Raw genomic sequence first — 10,608 nt, forward strand, 5'->3', positions numbered from 1 at the left:
ATTAAATTTACATTACTTCTTTGTCAATTAGAAAAAATAAATAAATAGGTAAATACTAAAATAATATTTAATTGATGACTAATGGCGAACATTCTCCAATTCCTTAGGAATCAATATTGTTTCAAATAAAGGTAATAGTTCGATACAAATGATTAAATTATAATTATTATCCATATCCTTATGTTATCGAGTGTGCCCTCATTGGGTGCCTTTAACTTCCCTAAAGAAACACGCAACACATGCAGAATCTAGACCAACCTCAAAAATCCAATTCTACATTCCACCTCCAAAGTTATAGTTACTATATCCTGAAAAGAAAATATGGAGCTACTTGCGTTATAATCATAAATTGTATCTGCATATTAAGCTAATGTCTTTATTATTCATCAAACTCTGACTTTTAAAAATATAATTTATAAAAGATTTGTATTCACAAAGTAATTGTCCTTCCAAATGGTACAGATTGCACAGAATTGACGACTCGTTTCTAAGATTTCTGACTTTTCAGATTTAGGCCACATAAGTGCAATTTCCTAGGGTACATAGAGGCTTCAGAAATAATGATGTACGCAACAATTTGGGTTTATTGAAACAATTGGCAAACTCTCATTTCACCAGATGAGTATTGCACCAAAATTGGTCAGGATAGAGCCGCTTTTTATCTCCTTCTGCAGTCTACCAGAGCTGGACCACCCACTGTTGCTCAGCCAGTAAATTGTGGGCCTTCGTACCTTCTAAAATGGCAAAGGGAAATAATTAATCGCCTCGGCGGTTACCTTTAACTAAAGGAGGCTAATAGGATGGACTCGGCCCAAAACCTCTAAGAACCATCGGAAGAGCAATAATATAAATGGACTCACCCAGTGCTGGATGCCTATCGATGCCCAAGAGGCACTCAACATCGCCTAAATTTTGGTGCAGCCTTCCAAACTAAAAAACTAATTTAAAAAGTAGTTCTAACTCTAATGTAAAGAGAAGCTAATTCATGTCAAAAATCGGAAAATATATTCCTCTTAAGAGGACAACGCAAAAAGGGCTGAAAATCATTAAAAATAGCTGTTGAAAGAAGGCTTTTTGCCGGAAATCAAGAATAACATCATCTGATGATTACTAAACTGAGCATCTAGTAACTGCAACTGCAATTTTTCCCGTTGCACCGTACTAAAATATACACTCCAACATATTTTTGTTACCCATGTTGTTTTCTTAAACCTTTTATTTATTTAAAAAGATAAATATGTGCGTAACTGATGCGATTAGTGTTACACTGCTTGCTAAAACAGAAGTATAGACTGAAAAGTGAAAACACTAATACCTGATAAAATAAAATTAGGGCATATTTTCATTTAAATAACCGTTAGAATGTACTGTAGGGTTGTTGAAGGTTTATATATAAAAGCATGGAGAAAAGGTAATGTCAATTCATTAGTTTGTTCAGCTGTGACTGCAATATGGTAAGTTGCTTGAATGTTTCATTTCTTTTTTCAACCTATGTTTACTTTCTCTTACTGTAATGTGAAGTAAATTGCGATCTTGCAGATTTTGGGATTTAATACTTTAACCAAAAATCTGTTTTGAGGTTTCTTAAAACATTATGTGATATTATTGCTATGGTATTTACCATTATTGAAAAATTGGTATGCTTGTTTTTATGGGTATAAGTGGTGGGTGATCGGTAGAACTCATAAACGGAAAACAATTCCATCGATTTTCTTTAAATTAGAATATTAACTGAATAAGTATTTATCTAGAATATTTATTTTGAACATATTCTAAAATAATCTTTTAAGGTGATGTGCAGCCTCATTCTCTGCATAATAATATACAAGTGCTATTTTGTGGTTTTTAGCGATTTCCTCTTTCTTTAATACTTATTTTCAAGAACATCTCGTTTCGTAAATTGAGATAGAGAATGTCGTGAATGTTCAAACCACATTTTTAGTTGGATTCACTTAATTTACCCGATATTATCGCTCGCCTGAAAAACTAAATATTTCTATCACTTCCTTCGTGCGATTTTATTAAATTGTCGTAATGATAATTCAACGGGAACTAATACTTTAAATAATTTATTGGTACAAGCTTTTTTAAATATCATGTACTCATCAAGAAGGATGTCTAATTATATTCAAGAATCTGTCACTTATTATTAAGTAATATACTTGTATTAAGGATCTTTCCCTTTCTGCAATTAAGTAAATAAATTCTTTTTAAATGGTTTTGTTTGAAAAAAAAAAAAACATTCAAATTACAACGATTATTCAGTAAAGAGGCACTTCTGCTCAACTGGTTTTATTGAAATTAGAATTTTTCTTGCAGTTTGAATTCCTGTCAGATTAATAAAGGTAATGTAGCCTTTTATTTCATAGACCGGAAAATTGGAGAATTATTTAATTTTATTATTTGGTTTAGGTTTATCATGACTCAGATGTAATCTTTTTATTAATTAATCTTTAATTAATTGTAATCTTTTTAGGGGTCATCAAACTTGTAATTATTTTTACGATTAGTTAGTTTCGAAAAGTGATAATATTTGATTGCAGTAATAAATAAATGATTAATTTCCACAAATGTGAATCACACACAAAAATCTACTTATACATTTTAAATCTTGAGGCAAAATTTGGGTAAGTCAGTCGTTTATGTGGAGTATAAAACGATTTCCACTGCTAGAAGATCTATTATGTGGAGGTATAACTTACAAATTGCCAGAAATTAGTATTTATTTACGGCTACTCGTAAATTCAAATAGTAATTCAAAAGATTTCTACTCATAGGGTAAGCTTACGTTTTAAGCAAAAGTTGTTCGTAATGTTAGAATACCAAACTCCCCTAAGACATCTATGAAAAAGTGGCTAGCTTTCAGCTATAATCACAGAGAGTTCAGCACTAACAGTTATTAACTGTTAATTAATACTTAATTAATTTAAAATAATTTAATGACAATTATTGTTTCAGAAATACCTTACTAAACTAATCATCATAACCTTGTTATGCGCTACAAGAAGTTATGGCGAGTCAGCACCCTATTCTCCCGAAACGAATTCATTGAACACTTACACTTCAACATCTGGACATCACCCTTATACCAAATGGAATGCCGAACCTCCAACGGATTCACAAACTTTCACCGTACAAAGTGGATATGAAGGCTATCTAGTGCCAAGTGAGCCTCCATTTACTATTTCAGATATATTTAAGACTGCTGGACTTATAAGTTTATTGCCATCTTTATCAAAAATTGGAATAAAATTAGCTTTTAAATTCGGAATTTGGGCATTAGGTTTCCTCGGTTTATTTCTTATTGGCTCTTTATTCACATCAGCAATTTGCGCTTTTACACCAATTTGTACAATATCTTTCCTTGGTTTTCGAGGGTTTAATAGTGAATCTGTCCGTTCATTAATAAATCAGGATAGTCTTAATAGTGCTGCCCAATTTGTGGCAGATGCCGTACGAAAATATAAGAAGTTGAATGATGGTAGCAAACAAAAACCTGAAAAGAACAAATAAATTGAATAACGAGTAAAACAAAAAAACTCTAGTCTTGTATTAAAAACTTTCATAATTTCCTATAATGGATAGAACTGTGGATTAAATGAAAATTTAATTGAATTCTGAATCACAGAATGTTTTTCAATTATGAGCAGAAGGTGTTTTCTAGAACCATCTGCGAAACGTTTTTCCAAAAGAATTTTCCAAAAAAATCTTACTCACTCAGAAATGCAGTTTTCTGTAAATTTTTGTTTGTTAAAATTAAAATTTTAAAAATCCAATTAAATTTGTAATTTTTTTTTTTAAAGATTTAATTACACCGATCAATTTATTATTTGTTATCAATAATATTTATCTTAAATTTACTAATTGTCAATTTTGATGAGCATTAGTTATAGCATGTTTTTTCTTTACAATCAATGCAAGAACCGCCAAACATTGTGCAGATGAAATTTGTTTATTTGCTATTAAAATTATTATACATTCATTTGTGACTGAAATAAAATATTTATTTTTCACTTGCTTTTTTATACCGATACTGATAACATATTTTCTTAAATCGTTAAATCGAGAACCTGAACCATTAATCTTAGTGAAGCTAGTTTCTATTGCTGCAGTAAAGATGAAGAAGAGAAATCAACACACTATTCCCGCTGTGAAACTTATAGACGAGAGTAGATTTTTAGATAAGACATGGGCATTTCAATACTCAGAGAGAAAATGGCAACGAAAGAGAAGTCAAGGTATGGAAGCAACCTTATCGGTCACTAGCTTTAGGCCAATGGGAGAGCTATCCCCTCAGCGAGAAATCACATTAAATTTAAAAAAAAAAACTACAAGACCATCACGCACTTAATAATCTCATAATTCAACTTAATTACCTAATTAACAAGTAAGCCTTCCCGTGTTTTTCGCTAATTCAATTCTGTGCGTTGCCAATCTTTCTCTTTCTCATTCTTTTATAAATTTTCAGGCATAAGATCAAGTTCTGGGCTACCCCGCGAATAAATTCTAACTCTGGCTTTGTTATTGATTCAGAGAAGCCGACATCTCAGTCTCTCCCGAGAGACTAGACGAGAATTCCAAAATTTTACTTTAATTTTGGAATCGTAATGCAAAATTCAGGATACCCTGTGAATACATTCTACCTCTGCCTTAATGATTAATACACTAAAGTGGAAATCCTAATATTTGCGTCAACTTAGAAGAGAATTCCTTACTTTTACTTTAATTTTGCTATCGTAAATCAAAATTCAGAGTACCGGTGTATACATTCCAACTCTTGCTTAATTATTAACACAACGAAGCAGAAATCGCAATATTTCCGGTCAAACAAGACAAGCATTCTTTATTTTTCCATTAGTTTTGCAATCGTAACTCACAATTCAGACAACCCTGTGTATGCATTCTGCGTCGGACATAGATATTTATTCAAAAAGCCAAAATCTCAATCTTTACAGAGAAGCTAGACGATAATTCCATAATTTTCCTTTTATTATGCAAATGTAAGTCAAAACTCAAACAAATCTGTGTATACATTCTACTTCTGCCCTAATTATAAACATTTCTGTGGAACGTCGCTGTTTTAGCACTTGGTTGTTAATATAAAGGCCAATGCTAGATTGTTCATGTAGGGTTGACCAATTTTGAAAAATAAGAAGCCAAAAAGATTAAAAAGGTGGAAGTTGTCTCCTATTTCTGTGGAACGTCGCTGTTTTAGCACTTGGTTGGTAATATTAAGGCCAATGCTAGATTGTACATGTAGGGTTGACCAATTTTGAAAAATAAGAAGCCAAAACGATTAGAAAAGGTGGAAGTTGTCTCCTATTTCTGTGGAACATCGCTGTTTTAGCACTTGGTTGTTAATATAAAGGCCCATGCTAGATTGTACATGTAGGGTTGACCAATTTTGAAGCATAAGAAGCCAAAACAATTAGAAAAGGTGGAAGTTGTCTCCTATTTCTGTGGAACGTCGCTGTTTTAGCACTTGGTTGTTAATATTAAGGCCTATACTAGATTGTTCATGTAGGGTTGACCAATTTTGAAAAATAAGAAACCACAACGATTAGAAAAGATGGATGTTGTCTCCTATTTCTGTGGAACGTCGCTGTTTTAGCACTTGGTTGTTAATATTAAGGCCCATGCTCGATTGTACATGTAGGGTTGACCAATTTTGAAAAATAAGAAGCCAAAACGATTAGGAAAGGTGGATGTTGTCTCCTATTTCTGTGGAACGTCGCTGTTTTAGCACTTGGTTGTTAATATTAAGGCCCATGCTCGATTGTACATGTAGGGTTGACCAATTTTGAAAAATAGGAAGCCTAAACGATTAGAAAAGGTGGAAGTTGTCTCCTATTTCTGTGGAACGTCGCTGTTTTAGCACTTGGTTGTTAATATTAAGGCCCATGCTAGATTGTACATGTAGGGTTGACCAATTTTGAAAAATAAGAAGCCAAAACGATTAGAAAAGGTGGAAGTTGTCTCCTATTTCTGTGGAACGTCGCTGTTTTAGCACTTGGTTGTTAATATTAAGGCCCATGCTCGATTGTACATGTAGGGTTGACCAATTTTGAAAAATAGGAAGCCTAAACGATTAGAAAAGGTGGAAGTTGTCTCCTATTTCTGTGGAACGTCGCTGTTTTAGCACTTGGTTGTTAATATTAAGGCCCATGCTAGATTGTACATGTAGGGTTGACCAATTTTGAAAAATAAGAAGCCAAAACGATTAGAAAAGGTGGAAGTTGTCTCCTATTTCTGTGGAACGTCGCTGTTTTAGCACTTGGTTGTTAATATTAAGGCCCATGCTAGATAGGGTTGATCAATTTTGAAAAATAAGAAACAAAAACCGTTGGAAAAAGTGGAAATAAGGCACAAATTACTTTAGAATTTGACTGATTCTTTATTTGATAGTTTACAAAAAGGTCAAACCTAAATAATACTGGTTTGGTTTGATCTATTTTATTAATAATCAGTAAAAACCACTGGAAATGATGGAAATAGTGCCCTAATTTCTTTAGAATTGTTGGACAATCGTAACTTCAAATACGGGGACAAATAAAGGATAATCGAAAATCGTTCCTATCAATGTAGACAAGAATTTATAATTATTCCATTAATTTTCCTATTTTCTGTCTTGCCTGTTCACCAACTCTGTAATGTAAAAATAGTACTTTGAAAACTATCCCTGAAGATGACCTAGGCCCTAGGTCGAAAGCTCGGCAGAATAAATGTATCACGACTGAAATGGCAATTATTTTTTCCTCTATGGAAACTATAAATCTGTGACCAAAAATAATGAACAACAATTGGCCTTAATATTAATGACCAAGTGCTAAAACAGCAACGTTCCACAGAAATTGTGACAACTACCACTGTTTCCAATTGTTTTTGCTTATTATTTTTCAAAATTGATCAACCCTAAAATATCTTTCTTTAGTCGTCTCTTACTCTACTAGAATGTGTACAATCCCGCGATATTGTTGCACTTTTTCCACTTTTTTCAATGGTTTTTGGCTATTACTTTTCAAAATAGATCGACCACACTTGTACGATTTAGTATTGGCCTTATTATTAACAATCAAATGCAGGATTGACGGAATTCTTGAGTAATTAGGGCACTATTTCCCCTTTTTCCAATGATTTGTTGCTATTACTTTCCAAAATAAATCGACCCTATTTCTACGATTTATCGTTGGCCTTATTATTAGCAATGAAATGCAGGTTTGACGGAATTCTTGAGTAATTAGGGCACTATTTCCACTTTTTTCAAAGGTTTTTATTTACTACTTTTTAAAATAAATCGACCCTACATGTACAAGGTAGCATGGGCCTTAATATTAACAACTAAGTGCTAAAACAGCGACGTTGCACAGAAATAGGAGACAACTTCCACCTTTTCCTATAGTTTTTGCTTCCTATTTTAGAAAATTGGTCAACCCTACGTGTACAATCTAGCATTGGCCTTAATAATAACGACCAAGTGCTAAAACAGCGACGTTCCACAGAAATAGGAGACAACTTCCTCCTTTTCCTATAGCTTTTGCTTCTTATTCTTCAATATTGATCAACCCTACATGTACTATCTAGCATGGGCCTTAATAAAAACGGCCAAGTGCTAAAACAGCGACGTTCGACAGAAATTGGAGACAACTTCCACCTTTTCCAATCGTTTTTGCTCCTTATTTTTCAATATTGATCAACTCTAAAACATCTTTCTAAATAGGTCGACTCTTTCTCTACAATGTATTCATTTTCGTGATGTTGTTGCACTATTTCTATTACTTCTAATTGTTTTTCTTTCTTTTTTTTTTACAAAATAAACAACCTGACTTTCACCGTAATAACAACTGACAGATTTAAAAACAGCGACGTCCTAGATAAATAGAAGACAACTTCCACGTATTCGAATCGTATTTGTTACTTATCTGTCAATATAGATCGGCTCTATTAGTACAAACTAGCATTGGCTTTAATCTTAACTGACATATGCTAAATAGCGACGTTCCAGAGAAATACGAGTTTACTTCCACTTTTTCAAATCGTTTTTACTTCTAATTCTTCTAAATAATCGGCCTTTTATGAACAACCTAGCATTGCCCTTTTTATAAGCAATAAAACAAAGAATCAGCTGAACTTTAGACAATTTAAGGCACTATTTCCACTTTTTTGAATGGTTTTTACTTAATATATTTAAAATAGAACGACCCCACGAGTACGATTTAGCATTGGTCTTATTATTAACAATCAAATGCAGGTTTGACGGAATTCTTGAGTAATTAGGGCACTATTTCCACATTTTCCAATTGTTTTTAATTATTTTTTTTCAAAATAGATCGATCCCACCTGTACAAATTAGCAGTGTCCTTTTTATTAACTATCATATAAACTATAAACGGAATTCTAGAGAAATTAAGGGACTTTTTCCAGTGGATATACTAATAGTTTTTTAAAATAAGATCGACCCCACCAGTACCATTCAGCATTGGCCTTATTATTAAGTGTCAAATACAGAATCAGTAGAATTCTAAAGAAATTGGGGCACTATTTCCAAATTTTCCAATGGATTTTATTTATTATTTTACAGAATAGATCGGCCTAATATGTACAATCTAGCATTGGCCCTATCAATAACTATCAAATACAGAACCAGCAGAATTCTGGAGAAATTAGGGCATGATTTCCACTTTTTCCAATGATTTTAAATTATTATTTTTCAAATTAGATCAATCCCACCTGTACAAATTAGCAGTGTCTTTTTTATTAACTATATTAAGTGGAAATAGTCCCTTAATTTCTGTAGAATTCCGCTAATTGTTTTTACGATAGTTAATAATAAGGCCAATGCTATATTTTAGATTTGAAAATATATTAATAATTAAGGCAATGGTAGATAATACAAACATGGTAGACTTAATTTAATGTTACGATTACCAAAAAAATGGGAAAATAAAGAATTCTCGTCTAGTTTGACGTGAAAGATTGAGATTTCTTTTTCCATTCTTTCGCAATCATTCTCTTTCTATTGTTCAAAACTAGAAGAGTATTTCTTATGTTTGCATTTATTTTTCATACGTAACATCACGTTCTACGCTACTCTGTGTATACATTCTAACTCTGGTTTAGAACAGAACCTGTAATCTCGAACTTTCCAAAGAAACTTGACAAGAATTCCTTATTTTTCCTTTTATTTTGCAGTTATAACTCGAAATTCGTACTACTCTGTATATACATTCTACTTCTGGCTTAATTATTTATATACTGAAGGCGAAATCTTAATCTTTCCTCGCAAACTAGCAGAGAATTCCTTATTTTGGTACTTATTATGCAATCGTAACTCAAAATTCAGACTACCTTGTGTATACATTCCGCCTCTGGCTTAATTATTAATAAACTCAAGCAAACAGCCTAAATTTCTAGTCAATTTAATCGAGGATTATTTATTTATCAATTAATTTCGCATTTATAACATGGGCAACCATTTGCGTACAATCCACCTCATGCTTATTTATTAACACTCTGAAGTAGAAATCCTAATATTTCCGGTAAACCTAGGTGAAAATTCTTATTTTTTCCATTACTTTTGCAATTGTAACTCAAAGTTCAGGCAACCCTGCTTATATTCCACCTCAGGCTTATTTATTAATACTCTGAAGCAGAAATCCTAATATTTCCGGTATTTTCATCAGAGATGAATATCTTTAATCGCAATCTCTTACCTGCCTGTACAGATTAATTTTCTCAAAGCCCTCTTACAATTTCCTATTAAATCACTGTCCTCATTTGTAGAGCCTAGACTTCACAAATTATGGAACTAAACTTTGATTCTCGAATGAAGCTTTACATTAGCCACCCAAAGTTTCCAGGACCACCAGGAGATTGTCGTCATTTGAGTGTCCAGATTCTCCTAGTTCTCAATCATTTTCAGGCGCCTATTTTCTCAGGCGGGGCTTAACGTCCAACTACCAGTTAGGTGTCATGGACGGAGGCGACTAGCAAACATACTTTACTGTAAATTTCTATTATTAACCATTAAATAAAATCCAAGGCCTAAGACCGAGAATCGAACCCAGTACCACAATACATATTAGCTTTACTGGTCTCGCCTTTAACCGCTCGGCTACCTTTCTCAATAATTTTGAAGCCAATGAAAATGCTCATTGCTTTAAGCGTATGGTTGATGTCCAAAAAATGCCGACTGGCATACACAGGTATTTTGTTCTTTTTATCATGTACATGTAGAAACCAAAGAGAGAGAGAGTGTGAACGAGGGAAGAATTTCTAAACCCACTTTTCCTATTTCATAACAGTCACCAGTTATTAACTTCAACAATTTTTGCATACTAGCGTAGAAATAAGAAAAAACATAGAAGAATATTTGTAGGTAGGTTGGTTTTTAATTAAATTTCAAAAAAATAAAATAAAATAAATAAATTGTATGACGATCGAACAATGATCAAAATTATACTCTGTACCAGAGCAAGCTAAATATTAGTATAAAGAGCTCCAAATAAGGCCTTCAACCCAATATAACATACTTTAGCTTATTTAGGGAATTAATGTCATATTTAAGCACTTTAAAAAATTGCTTTCTCATATGTTTAGAAAAATTAACAT

Source organism: Rhodnius prolixus, unplaced genomic scaffold (genome assembly GCF_049639745.1).
Source record: "Rhodnius prolixus isolate KJV_2025 unplaced genomic scaffold, Rpr scaffold_9, whole genome shotgun sequence".
In the NCBI taxonomy this organism is placed as follows: Eukaryota; Metazoa; Arthropoda; class Insecta; order Hemiptera; family Reduviidae; genus Rhodnius; species Rhodnius prolixus.